The 14,818-nt window shown below is 31.6% G+C and overlaps 1 pseudogene; it reads left to right on the forward strand.

Annotated features, from left to right (window-relative positions):
- Window positions 1-9,982: 9,982 nt before the first annotated feature.
- Window positions 9,983-13,515, forward strand: LOC145606585 (receptor-like protein kinase HERK 1 pseudogene; annotated as a pseudogene).
- The last annotated feature ends 1,303 nt before the right edge of the window (window positions 13,516-14,818 follow it).

Genomic DNA, 14,818 nt, shown 5'->3' on the forward strand with positions numbered 1-14,818 from the left:
TTTATGTAAGCTAAGATCAGATTGTCATATGTTTACATGCATGAATAATAATTTATTAGAACCGACTATTTTATTTTGAAATGAGTCAAGTTTATGTTTGATTTTGAGCCGATTTTAGGTTATGTAGAACAAAATATATAAAAATAATTATAATTATAGAATACTATAAAAGAATGTCTGATATATTCAATGTCTAATTTGATTGGGTCTTAACTCGGGTTTAGAAATGTACGTATGCACTTCGTATCCTTAAGTGAGAAGTTGTACTCCCTATTTTAAGCTTGCAACCTTCATTTTCAAATTCATTTCAATAGTTGTGAGAGCATTGTATCTGGAGACTGTATTGTTGCAATAATAATGCAATGAGATATTTTCTAGATTTAGGGCATGCACTAGCAAGTAATTGACTTTGATGTCTTTGGATTCTTGTGCTAGCTCCAAGGGTCAGTTTCAATCATTCATTTGTCCAGTGTTCTCATTTCTGCTTCATTTTTAGATCATAATATTCTAGCTAATTGCTCCAAATCACTTAAAAAAGTTTTATTTGTTTCCCCAATATTATTAGATTGGTTTTTGACTACTTAGTGTAATCATCATCTCCAAAATATGCTTTATTATTGTTATTATTATTAGCATTGCCTCGAGAATAGTAAATTAAGTATATATGCTGCAAACATACATTGCATGCAGTACCCCATTGCATGATATGATGATGATCATAATGGCATAACCTATAAATTCATACAAATTAATTATTGTATATGTATTATTATTATTGCAACTATATGTTTAATTTTTCTGCAGACCACTATATATAAGTTTGCGGATCATGTCTTCATAAGTTGCCAAGAATTTGCAAGTGTAGCCCATCTTCCTACAGTTATCTACTTTGACTAATATTTGCTGCGCATTGTTCATCACAACCCAATGCTACAAGTACATCATATCATAGCAACAGTGACAGTTTGACATTTAACAATGCAAAACATGATTGAATATTCACAACAATTTGATTGACACATATGTTAATACCCAAATACACTTAACCTTAAATATATGCGATCATGTACGCATATATATATTAATACAAATTATGAAAATATTATATTTGATTTAAAAAAGATAAAAAATGAAAATATTATATTTAAATATATGTACATTGAGACTAATCTAACAACTTATTACAAAATAACAATTAATTATTACATAATACAGATTGCTATTCTATAAATGTATTCTAGTATATAGGTTTTATTATTATTATTTATTTATTTTATTTAAAGTATATCAAGATTGAACATTTGAACCAACTACATTTTGCATACAACATCTATTCAATATATACTAAAAAAATTCAGTATACCCCGTATGAATAGAGCGCAACAATTTTTTTTCATTTGTATTTTGGGATTAATTACTATTCAAAATTGCACCTACAGTTGTTCTAAAACATGTGAAATGAGTTTCTTTCTACTATTTCTGGACTACATGTATTGATGTGACTCTTCATTCCCATTACTAATTTGCAGACTGATAATATATTGAAACTCTCAAATTAACGCACCAACAAATTTAAAGGGGATATTGTAAGATCTTCATACAATCTTTTCAATGCACATGTTTATAATAGATGGTGTGTAATCAAACACATCCAATAATTAAGAATTTATTAATTTATGTTTATGAAAACTATGGATCAGAGTATAAGTATATAGTGCATTCTAATTAAACTGCTTACAATCTTTATTGTATTTATCAGTTTATCTTACATTAGCTAAAGTGAGGAGTTTTCAACATACACAACCTTATTTCTTGCTAGTATACTAATGGCATGGATAATGTTTGGAGATCAGATATCCATATAAAATGTTTTATAAAGAAATATTTCCTTAAAACATTATTGTATTATTGGAGAGATTAAATGAAGTGAAACATGGTGGTGGTAAATTTAGTGGCTAACAAGGGTTATGATTGATGTCTAAAATAAGCATCATGAAGCACCTTAATTCTCTCCTTCAAATCGTAAATTGTCTTTTAAATATGGTTCACATGACTCATCCTTTGATTATTTAATCTTAACATGCGTGTCACCAGCTTTAGTCTCGACCTTAAATATTTATGACAAATTAACGTGTATGCTTTTACAAAACCACAAAAAATAATAAAGGAGATGATTTGACCTTACACTAATCATGAAACAATGGTCATTAATTATATTATGTGTAATAGGAAACCCTATTTATGCACGTAATAACCCTAGTTATTCAAATTAACAGTAATTAAAAGTATAAAATTGTCGTTAATACCACTATTTGAGGAGAAAATTTATGATGATAAAAAAAAAACAGTTATATTTAACAAGACATTATCACTTTCCCCATGAGTGGCTAAGCTAAAACATCTTTTACTTTCACTCAAGGAGTTCCTCTTTATTTATTAGTTATCTAATCTTTTTCTAGAATTTAGATTTTTTTAATAATATAAAATGGTAAAATCCAAGCAAAATCTCTCCTTTTTACCTATTTGAAGAAAAGGTGACCTAACAGACCGCAGCTTTAGCTTCCCATCATCCCATGAATCCTCTTTCCACAGATTTGCATTATCCCCCAACATGTCATTTGTCCCTTGTTTTTTTTTTTTTTTTTTTTAATTTCTTTTCTTTTAATTTTTCTATTTGGACTGACATTATTCTCCCATCTTATAAATAAATAAAATACCTACATATTTCAGTTTTTTTTTTTTAAGGTACGATTAATTGCTTTATTGGTCCGAAATATCTCATAATTACTTCAGCCTACCTTAACTACAAGTTAGATATTTTGAAAATAAAGCGAAGGAAGGGTAAGCAGATTATCACCCTCAAAATGTCTTAAGTGGGAATTGAGCCCTGATTAACCTAAAGGTTCTAAAGTTCTTTACTTACCAGTTACCACTAGGTAACAGCTGAGGGTAGATCGTTTAAATAAAATTGAACCAAAGACTCCCATTGCCCATTAGAACTCAAGGGAGTGGCTACCTTAGCCAACCCCGTCCCCATTTTGAGCACCCAACATACTTTAATATGTACAAAATATATGTCTTAGCTAGTTTAAGTATTAGGCTTGGTATGTATATAACAGTATAATGGTATTAAGAATTTAAGATAAGACTTGATATCAAATTTCGTCTATAGTAAAGCGAGAGATAGGTATAAAGTGAAGAATGCATTTATTTCCATCAGGACATCAGCAACTGACAGCAGAATTACAGCAGTTAGATAGATATAGAATAAGATGGCGCAATGTTTGTTAAATTGGGCACATGTAGTTGCAGTCATTTAGGGCCATTCTTTTTTATATATTTCCTTACTCATTTGATGCACATATTCTATAATCTTGTAGGAGAAGATTGTATCTATTATATCTGCATAATTTTGGTAAAGATAAAATAAATGAAAGAAAGAATAATTCGTGATCGAATTGTACTGTAGTACCTAAATTCCATAACATCTCATGTACTTAAATCCGTTATTATTTGGTGATGGGTCGATATATCTTTCTTGAAATGAAATCCAACATGACATGTATGGACACCAATAATATGGACCGATCGATATCGATTTATTAACATGTACGAAGTACTTTTGTATGTATTTCTTATCAAGATGTATAATTTGTAAATACCTTGTTTTTCAATTTTATTGAGACGGGTGTATGGTAAGATATGGGTGACTTTTCTGTGATATTAGGGTGAATTTTACGGTTGGAATTATTGGCGATTTTTAATGAGAGATGGGTAGATGTTTTTTTGTCTCGTGGCCTAGCAATTACAACTTATTGCCTGCAAGGCCGCAAATATAGAATGTTTTACTGTTATATGAAATCATGCTCAAAAGTCAGAAAATTATGCAGAAATTAAATTCGAAGTTGAAACTTGCAAGGTTGCAGCTGAAGTGAGTAGATAATGACATGTTAGATTGATCATAAATTATTATGTCACAATATGTAAACCCTACTTTCACAATAAAGGACTACAAGTTGGTAATTACTTCTTTAAAAACAGCAAATTATAATTGGTAGATTTGGCTCTTCGCTCGCTTGAACTTCAAATTGTTTACAAGTGATTAAAAAACAGTACTCCATCCGTCCCTAAATTAAAAGCCTCTTTCACTTTATTATGTGAGTAATAAATGTTAGAAAGAGGCTTTGAATTAAGGGATGGAGGGAGTATAAGAATAAACGAAGGGAGTAGTAGTCTGATTGTGATCAATATGTAATTTCTTTAGAATATTGGAGCTACTATATAACAATGGCATTGCAACATATAATCACATATAATAACGTTATTGACATAGTGATCAATCATTCAAAAACAACTACGCTACTGAGTATGTCACATTTAAAATTAGAATTGTATGATCTTTCTTTTTCTTTGCATACGTATAAAATTAGAATTGTGTGATCTAATTAAAGTCTCACATGTGAAAATTAGCATAATGTTTTGAGTAGTAAGTTTAGATTTCATTTGCATTGTGATAGATGATATCCAATTACATACATTAATAACAAACAGAAATTTTGTAAAATAAGGTAATGATAAAAGGAAACATTGAGAAATCATTCACATGAGAATGAAAAAACTACTAAAACGTCAATAATAAATCAAATAGTGATAATTCTTCAAAAAAAAATTACTAATAAAAATATAGTGATTATTTCTCAAAAAAAAAAAAAATATAGTGATTATTTATAAACTAGCGTTTTAACACTAAACAATATCCAACCTATGTAAAACTAAAACTAAATGTTCTTGTTAATCATGAGTAGGAGAGACCTCTATAAAGATGATTTTTTTTTTTTTTTTTTTTTTTTTTTTTTTTTTACATATGAGTGCACATTATTTTATTCCTCATTTGCAAAATTTTAAGACGAGCAAAATATATCAATGAGCATATATAACTAACTCTAGCATCTAGGTGCACTCATCAGGTGTATCTAAAACGTTTTAGACGTTTAAGATAATTTCAGCTCCACCCAATATGTATTACAAAGTGCCAAAGTACAAAACATCAATAAATATTAATAAGGATCGGACCGACGCAAATTAGAACAGTTGGTGATAAAAAAAACACACACACGCACACCAAACATTAGGTTATCTTTTGACCCAGTTGCATATAGATCTACATAGAATTAGGTACAGTCTTTAGGTTCTGTTCACTTCACCTTATTTTTACTGAACTGAAATTAATTTTGCTAAATTGAAATTAATTTTACAGAATTGAAATTCATGTACTATGTATTACAAATTGTCAAAGTACATAACATCAATAATATTAAAAATGATCGGATTGACGCAAATTAGAACAGTTGATAATAAAAAACACACACATGCACACCAAACATTAGAGTACTGTCTTTAAACATGTTAATTTTGTAGCCTTTTAAACTTCAATCCACTGCAACAAATTTCTTAATTTTTAACGAGGAAATCCCAGTTAATCAATTTGATAAACAAAATTTGTTTATCAAATGGCAAAATGGTAAATAAAACAACATAAATGCATCGTCATCTTGACATTTTCGTAAATATATCAACAACAGTGGGACCCATATTTAATAAAAAGTTGTTGATTTATTTACAATTGTGCCATTTGATAAACAAATTTTGTTTATCAAATTGATAAACTTGAATTTTCCCATTTTTAACCTCCTTTTCAAGCATAGTGAGTCATGTTCACTTCACTTTTTTAAAAAATATTAATATTTTCAGTTCAGTATGTAAAGTTTAGCAAAATTAATTTCAGTTCAATAAAAATAATTTTTATTTAGTAAAAATTTGTAAGTTTAAAGAAAAAATATAATAAAAATAATTTCAGTTTAGCAAAACGACCGAGTTTTAACAAGCACACTATATGTTGGAGTTTGGACCAACCTCTTACATCAACTCTGGGATTAATTACATACAACCACAAGGCCCAAGTATTGATTTTTTATTTTTTTATTATTTTTTTTTATTCTTGTTGAATTGGGCCTTGTTTGATAGAGCACTGCCTCTTAAACATTGCTTTTGCTGATTTTTTTTAATTGATACAGGCTTCAGACTTGTAGAATATGGGCTTATATAATAAGCATGATCATGGACTGGGCTGATCCTTGACAAAAGTTGGCCAAGCTTAAGTTTGGGCCAAGTTATTTGTGCCCGAACCTGTTATTTTGGTCTTAAAATAGCGGCCTTTTCGTGACATTATTGGATTAAGCAAAAAATGTAACTACAAATTAAAATTTGTCCAAAAGTCCGATAAAAAGCGCAAAAAATGTAACTACTAATCCTAAAAAATTGTCAGTAATAACTTCCCAACCCCACAAATATATATACAAAAAAATAAGTACCGTCATTTTCATCTCGATCTTTATTTTCCCACTTCATTTTCTCTCTCATCTAAAACTCTAAACCTTCAACAATTGCGGACATTAGAGACGAAGTCAAACAACCGAAGCGAATTTCACCCAATAAAAAATAACTAGCGGAAATCAAAAGAGTAAGCATAAATGTTCATATATATAGCCAAAAAAATACCATAATTTTTTGAGAATTTATTCGTGCTTGTGTTTTAAAAAAACAAATTGATAGTTCAATCACTGAAAATGTATAAATGTAAGTATTTATGTTAATATTCATCAATTTCAAACTGATTATTTCGAACAATTAGTAAAAATAATATCTACTTTTTTAAAAAAAAAATAAAATAATATCTACTTGCTTAGGAGAAATCTACTCATTTTTCAGTTTGGAGAAATCTATTTCAGAGAACAAAAACAACGATTCTTAAAAAATGTAAGTATATTACTCAAACTTCTTAAATTTACAAGAATTTCTTTAAATTTTTTTTAAAAAGTTATTATATAAAAATTAGAAACTAGACAAGATTAAAAACAAGAAAATAAAATTAAATAATAAAATTAGGAACAAAATTATAAAATAAGATCAATAAAACGAAATAACAATCAAATATAAGAACAATAATCATTATTTAAAATTAACAAATAAAAAACGGAAAATTATAAAAACTAAAATGATTACAAACAAAAATATGAAATCGAATCATTAAATTAAACAAAAACTATTAAAAACAGAGCAATATCAAAATTAAAGTGCAAAATGAACAAAATCGATTGATTAATCAACATTAAAATAAAATATACTCACATTGATCTTTGAAGGCATTGAGTAATCCAACTCCGATCCATCAGAAAAAAAAAATAGTTGCACAATCATGATCAAAATCAACTAATTAATCTAGAAATCTTTATGAAGGAACAGTGAGAAATTGAAAACTGATTTTTTTTTTTTTTTTTTTAAAAAAAGGAGAGAGAAAATGAAATCACTAATAAAGAGGAGAGAAAAAAATCAAAGAGTTGAAATTAACACAGTGATTAAAGAAATATAGTTACTTAACTGAAAAGTAAACAAGAAAAGAAAAAAAAAGAAAAGAAAACATGCAAAAGGTATTGAAGTATAAAACGACGTAGTAGCAGGGGGTAGCGTAGGGAGAGATAGCTGAGCTAGGGTGTAGTGTAAAAGTTGTAGCTGCACATTAGTGCAGTTAAGATAGTTGCACCACGCCTGTAAAATAAACATTTAGTAAAATAAATCTAAACACGTAAATAAATAAAATAAACATTCATCAATAAAAAAAAATAAACACGTAAAAAAAAATGAATAATAATACTAAAAAGTGAATATATTTTTGTTTAAAAAATGATAATTTATATATAAAAAGTTATAGTAATCCTTTTTTTGAGATGTGTTAAGTTTGGAGAAAAGAAACTCGGTTTCGACAAATTTCACATGACGACAAATGTAAATTTTACCATTCGACATATTGTAGCACTTTGAACCACGATGGTTTGAAGCGAGACCAAGGCAGACGCAAGGAGTTTACCTTTCTTGCAATTTATGAATAGAAGTGCAAGAGAAAGTGAGGAAAACAAAGACAACCAAAGACGCGTAAGAGCGAGTAAATTGGATTACGTACGTTGATATAGAATTTGGGTGGGAGATTTAATTCCTAGAACTTTAGTTGGGGGTATGTTTGAGACATATGTAACAACATGATGCCACAAAGGGAGAGGTAATGAAACATGAGCAAGTAAGGTTCCAGTCACTTAGTTTATGGATTTGAATCATTTTGAGGGGAAGTATAAGGACTAGAGGGAAAATGACATATCATGGTGATAAAAAAAATTCCTTTAAAGTGCCATTAATATACTCAGTGTCATTGTCACATTGAAATATTATAATGTTACGTTCAAATTGAGTTTGGACAATCATATGAAAAGACTTTAACAAGTGTTTAACTCGGAATTTGTTTGCAATGGGAAAAGTCCATTAAAATTTGCTGTAATTATCTAGAAACAAAAACATAATAACAATGCCCAGAATAATTCATGGTACGAAGATTTTATATCATATTAATGATGTTGAACATGGCAGTGTAAGAAGAGAGAAATTCGAGGTGGAATTGATAAAGGGGAGTGAAAATAGTGTATATATATTTAAGGTTGTTTGTTTGCATTAAAAAAAAAAAGTTGTTTTTGACAATTTTTTATTTTATTTTATTTGGTTCAAACATGAAAATTTGTTACCACAATTCTTGTTAATCTAAAAAAAAATGTATCTATCATGTGAGATTTTTTAAGTTTCATTTTACATCAAATATCTATAATAATTACAACCTTTAATATACTTTCTCCGTCTTTTTTAGTTGCTACACTTTTATTTTCACGGTCTCCTAGACAATTTTTTAAGAAGTGAGAGATCAAAAGAAAAATAAGAGGGCCCATGTAGGTAGGAGAGATATAGAGGGAAAGAAATATATAAAAATGAAAAGTATTGCAACTAATTAACAATTTCCAAAATAGAAAAGTGAAGCAACTAAAAAGAAGCGGAGGAAATGCCTAAGGTTAGTTTTTACTCTTCATTTGATAATTAAATGAAAAACAATCATCAAAATAACACAAAGACTCCGGAATATACCGTACACGCGAGTGTCTATAACAACCTCTCAATTTGAACAGCATTATAGACTTCACAACCTCTCAAGTCTTCTGCGCTAGGTTGGACACAATGAAACCATTATTGTCTTCCATTAATCATGAAAATATGAAGTACATTCATTAGTCATACGCGTTAACTTTAAGTAATCAAAATTAACAAAATCTCTGGTATTAGTACTAGTATTACCACTTGACCAATATAAGCTAAAATAGAGTAATAGGTTGAATTCGGATGATTTACGAAAGTATGGTTATTTTAAAACTTATTTACACTTTTACGTCGGAATGAAACTTAATTACGAAATTACTGTCCACGTAGGCTCGGATAAGTTTTTATTTTATTTTTTTATTTTTCAAAGTAAAACCGCTACCTCAAGTAGCGGTTTTACCCTTCATAGATTGATTAAATGTCTCTTTACTTAGAGTACTAATGACAAACCGCTACCTCAAGTAGCGGTTTTGGACTATAACCGCTACTTAAGGGCTTGTTTGGCATCATTTTTTATTTTCAGTTTCCTGTTTTTTTGAAAACTAAAAACCAAAAACAGGAAACAAGAAAAAGGTGTTTCCACTTTTCTGTTGTCAGTTTTCAAAATTATCATGATTTTAATAAGTCTAAATAATTTTTGATTCATTATGTGACATATATAATATACTTTTATAAAACCAAAAACCAAAAAACAGAAAACCACAGTGATGCCAAACGAACCCTAAGGTAGCGGTTTGTCTCTAAAGAAAAAATTACCCCAAATATATCTCCAAGCTTACGTGGACTATATTTTCGTAAATAAGTTTCATTCCAATGCAAAACCGTAAATAAGTTTCTTAAAAGCTATATTTTTGTAAATCATCCGTTGAATTCTTTAACCAACCTGACGGTTATCCCACCGTTCATCTGACGGCGACTGTTGTAAGACAGCTAAACCCCTTTGGCGGCCCTTGACCTCTTCCCTCATCTTTCCCACTTTCTCTTCTTTCTTTCCCCTTCATTTTTTTTGACTTTTTCTCCATTTTTCTTCCCTTTTTAAATCCTTAATTACAAATTTAATCTTGTACCACTGTATTTTGTCTTTCTTTGCTGATTTTGTTATTCTTTTGTGTCACTTTCTGGGTTTAGTTGTCAATCATTCCCTATTTTCTGCTGGAATACTCTCATACACCACCAACTACTATTACAAATTTCTTAGATTTCCAACTATTTTTTGTTGTTTTTGAGCAGGAAATTTAAGGGTTCTTCAGCTTATCATACAAATCTTTCAGCTTTATTCATTCAGAGCTCATTGGATCTAGTAAGCTGTAATATTTTACCTTTTTCCTTTTCTGGGTATTTCATTTCTTTTGCTACTTTCTACTTTAAGAATGTTGAAACAACAAAATCCCTCCAATTTTTGTTCTTTTTGAATGTGTATTCTGCTGGGTTTTTGATTGAATTTCATTGGGTTTTAGATAAATTTGGGTTTAGTTCAGTATCCTGTAAAACCCTCAATTTTGTTGCACTTTATGAGCTAAATTGCTCTGCTTTAGGTTTTCCATTTGTTGATTTGTGTTTTTCTTGATTCAATCTACTGGATGAATTATTGATCTGAAATCCCACCTGTATTAGTTCATCTTGATTAAGATCCAAATTCTTGTTCAATCATGAAATTGTGTAAAATGGCTTACAAAGGGGTCATACTTGTATCCTTTATGTTGTTTCTAGCCTCCTTTCTTGGGAGAGCTAATGCTGCTGCAACTAATTACCTTATAGATTGTGGATCCTCTCAAAATTCCACAGTAGGGGATCGAGTTTTCATGGCTGATCGATACTCGACTCGATTTCTTTCCACTCCACAAAATGTTTTGGGGAGTATTTCAGCCAATTCTACCAATTCTTCCTCCAATTTGCCTATTTACCAATCTGCTAGAGTTTTCACTAAATTGTCAAAGTATTCACTGCCCATCACTCAGAAGGGGAGATACTTTATTCGCCTATATTTCTATCCTTTTGATTATGATTCATACAAAATGAGCAAAGCTGAGTTCAGTGTTTCTGCTCAAGAGTTTACTCTCCTGAGTGAATATACTCCTGAGAAATCTGCTACTATGAAAGAATACTCGGTGAATGTGACATCGGACACCCTTGTTATCACCCTCAGCCCTTCGGTGTACTCATTCGCTTACCTGAGTGCATTGGAAGTTGTCTCAGTCCCAGATTTACTCATTGCAGATGATGCCAGTTTAGTCAGTCCGACTGGAAGGTACAACGGCCTAGTGTCACAAGCGTTTGAGACGGTTGCTAGGGTTAATATGGGTGGACCACTTGTCAATTACAATAATGACACCCTTTGGAGAACCTGGGTTACTGATGATAGTTTCTTGCTGAATAAGGGTTCTGCTGTAAATGCCAATAGTACTTCAGTTGTCAACTATGAACCGGGTCATGCAGCGAGGTACAGTGCTCCAGTTAGTGTTTATGGCACGGCTAAAGAGATGAACTCGATGAGTAGTCCCACGGCTAATTTCAATGTTACATGGGAATTCCCGGTGGATGTGGGATATCAGTATCTTGTGCGCTATCACTTCTGTGATATCGTGAGTACATCCTTGAATGAGTTGTATTTTAATGTTTTTCTTGACTCTTGGATTGTTTCTCGTGATACCGATCTTAGTACTATGACTGGTGCTTTGGCAACCCCAGTGTTTATGGATGCTGTTACACCAGTGACAACCAGCGACAAGCTTCGAGTAGCTGTTGGTCCATCTCCTCTATCTAATACGTACCCTCAAGCGATCTTGAATGGTCTGGAGATTATGAAACTCAATAATTCCGAGGCCAGCCTCAGCGGGAAGGTTCTTGTCCAACCTCCATCGAAGAGAAGCTCGAAAGAGATAGGGCTGATAGTGGGTCTTGTTGGAGGTGTTTCTGTCCTTTTACTGGCTGCTATTCTTATCTTCTGCTGTAGAAGAAGAAGCAAACTTAAACGTCAAGGTCTTTCAAAAACATGGATTCCTCTATCTCTTACTGGAGGGACTTCTCACTCAATGGGAAGTAAATTCTCCCATACAACAGCTACAAGTGTTGATTACAACTTGAGTTATCGAATTCCTTTTGCAGTGGTTCAAGAAGTCACAAACAATTTTGATGAGAGTTTAGTCATAGGAATCGGTGGTTTTGGGAAAGTCTACAAAGCGGTATTAGCTGATGGTACAAAAATTGCTGCTAAGAGGGGTAATCCTCGGTCCCAACAAGGTCTTGCAGAGTTCAGAACTGAAATCGAAATGCTTTCACAGTTCAGGCACAGACACTTGGTGTCGTTGATTGGATATTGTGATGAAAAGAATGAGATGATTCTGATCTATGAGTATATGGAAAATGGGACCCTGAAGAGTCACCTTTATGGCTCGGGTCTTCCTAGTATGAGCTGGAAGCAAAGGCTTGAGATATGCATTGGGGCAGCTAGAGGGCTCCATTACCTCCACACTGGCTATTCAAAAGCTGTAATCCATCGTGATGTAAAATCAGCTAACATTTTGCTCGATGAAAACTTCATGGCAAAAGTTGCTGATTTTGGCCTTTCAAAGACAGGACCTGAGATCGATCAGACCCATGTCAGTACAGCTGTCAAGGGTAGTTTCGGGTACCTTGATCCCGAATATTTTAGGAGGCAACAGCTTACTGAGAAGTCAGATGTATACTCATTTGGGGTTGTCTTATTTGAGGTGCTTTGTGCAAGGCCAGTTATAGACCCAACACTTCCCAGGGAGATGGTGAATTTAGCCGAATGGGCAATGAAATGGCACAAGAAAGGGCAACTAGATCAAGTCGTAGATCCCACTCTTGCAGGAAAGGTCAAACCCGAGTCCCTCAGAAAATTCGGAGAAACAGCTGAGAAGTGTTTAGCTGATTACGGTGTTGACAGGCCTACAATGGGAGATGTGTTGTGGAACTTGGAGTACACACTACAACTTCAAGAAGCCGTTATTCTAGATGATCCTGAAGATAACAGCACAAACATGATTGGTGTCCTGTCTCCTCAAATCCACAATTTTAGCGAGAATGATAACAGTGTTACTTCTGTAGCGGAGGAAATGACCGCTGTTGAGGATCATTCGGGTGTTTCAATGAGTAAGGTCTTCTCACAGATAGTAAAGAGTGAGGGTCGTTAAGGCATTAACACTTTTTCGAAGCCTTGAAAGATACGATGCTTCTCTTTCAGATAGTAAGAGCTGCAGGTCATACTTGAATTACCAGTTTCATATGCATTGGACCCAATAATTTTATTTCTGTACAAAAGTGATTGACTAAGGCATCAAAACTATATTCTGAGTTCTGAAACCTGTTGGTTAACATTTAGTATCATTTTTTTTTTTGTATTTTTTTTTTTCAATGCCACTGGAAAATGTTCCCCTTTTGTATTCTTGTCCTCCCTGTAATGATCTGGTTCCTTGGTGCTTAGATTAGACTTCCAGGAAAAGTTGTTGCTATTATTGATTATCAAATCATACCCTAATAATTGTATCCTTGTTGCAGAATGATTTGCACTAATTATATTCTTCATTATGAATTTATGATTTTATAGTGTGCTTTTTATTAAGTCAGTTGTTTGTTTCCTTGTGGTGTGTTAAATTCTCTATTACTAGCTTTACTCTTTTCGCCTTTAACAAAAAATCCTAGGAAGTACGTATAACTTTAGAAAATAGGCTAATAAGTTCAAATAAGATGATACTCCCGCACCATCACCATGACCTTAATCAGTCGAAAATCATTGAACCACCTCCAACTCTACTTAGTCGCCTTCACCAACGGCCCAGCAATGCCACCAAGATGACCGTGGATGCTCGTGAGTCGTGACTATATGATGCATTAATGATATACAAACTATCTGGACTTTTTTATTAGCCGATTTTTGAAATTGTCAATCCTCGCGAATTCACATGTAGAATATAGATGACTTGATGGAGAGGGTTATGGGCACATGGTAGTTGCTAGCAAACATTATTTGAAGCCTGAAATTCACATGTAAAAAGAGACCATCTTATCCAAGCAAGTGCGCGTGATTGCAGGAACAGCTTGATTAATATGACTAATCACAATTCTTTACAATAATCTAATTTCCACACTCTTCCCATCACCACAAAATACCAAATTTGTAGAGGGGGATGTATATACTTTGTAAATGCATATTTGCTTATACATTTTTTAAGAAGTTTCAAAAAGATAAGAATTGGATTGAGGAAGCCCCTATTTACAATCATGATAAATTTAAGAAAAAAATATATTTATGTCATTTTTGTAAACAACAACAACAACAACAAAAATTAAAAAAAAAAAAAAAAAAGAACATGAAATTTTTGTAATACTAACATTTGTGGAGCTTACGGTTAATAAAACAATAAAAACAACCTTAGTAGACCTTTCTGCAATAATTCAACATTTGTGGAGCTCACATGTAATAAAAAAAAAGTCGTTGATTTATCTATAAAAATGACACTAGTTGAACGTTATCATGAAGATAATCTTGTATTTTCTCAAATAGGTTTTGCCAACTGGGCTTCACGTTGCAATTATGTAGTTTAGTGTTAGGATTTTCCAACTAGGTTTTACATTGAAAATTTGACCATTGAAAATAGAGTATTCATGATGTTTATTTTATATAAAATATTTTTGAACATTTTATGGAGAAGACATATAATAAAAAAATAAAAAAAAAATATATTACAACATAACTACTTTAGAAAGTTTCACAAATATTCTAGTACTTCTTAATTTCATTTTTAGGGAAAAAAATACTTTAACATTA

This window comes from Chenopodium album, chromosome 23 (assembly GCF_948465745.1).
Source record: "Chenopodium album chromosome 23, dcCheAlbu1.1, whole genome shotgun sequence".
In the NCBI taxonomy this organism is placed as follows: domain Eukaryota; kingdom Viridiplantae; phylum Streptophyta; class Magnoliopsida; order Caryophyllales; family Amaranthaceae; genus Chenopodium; species Chenopodium album.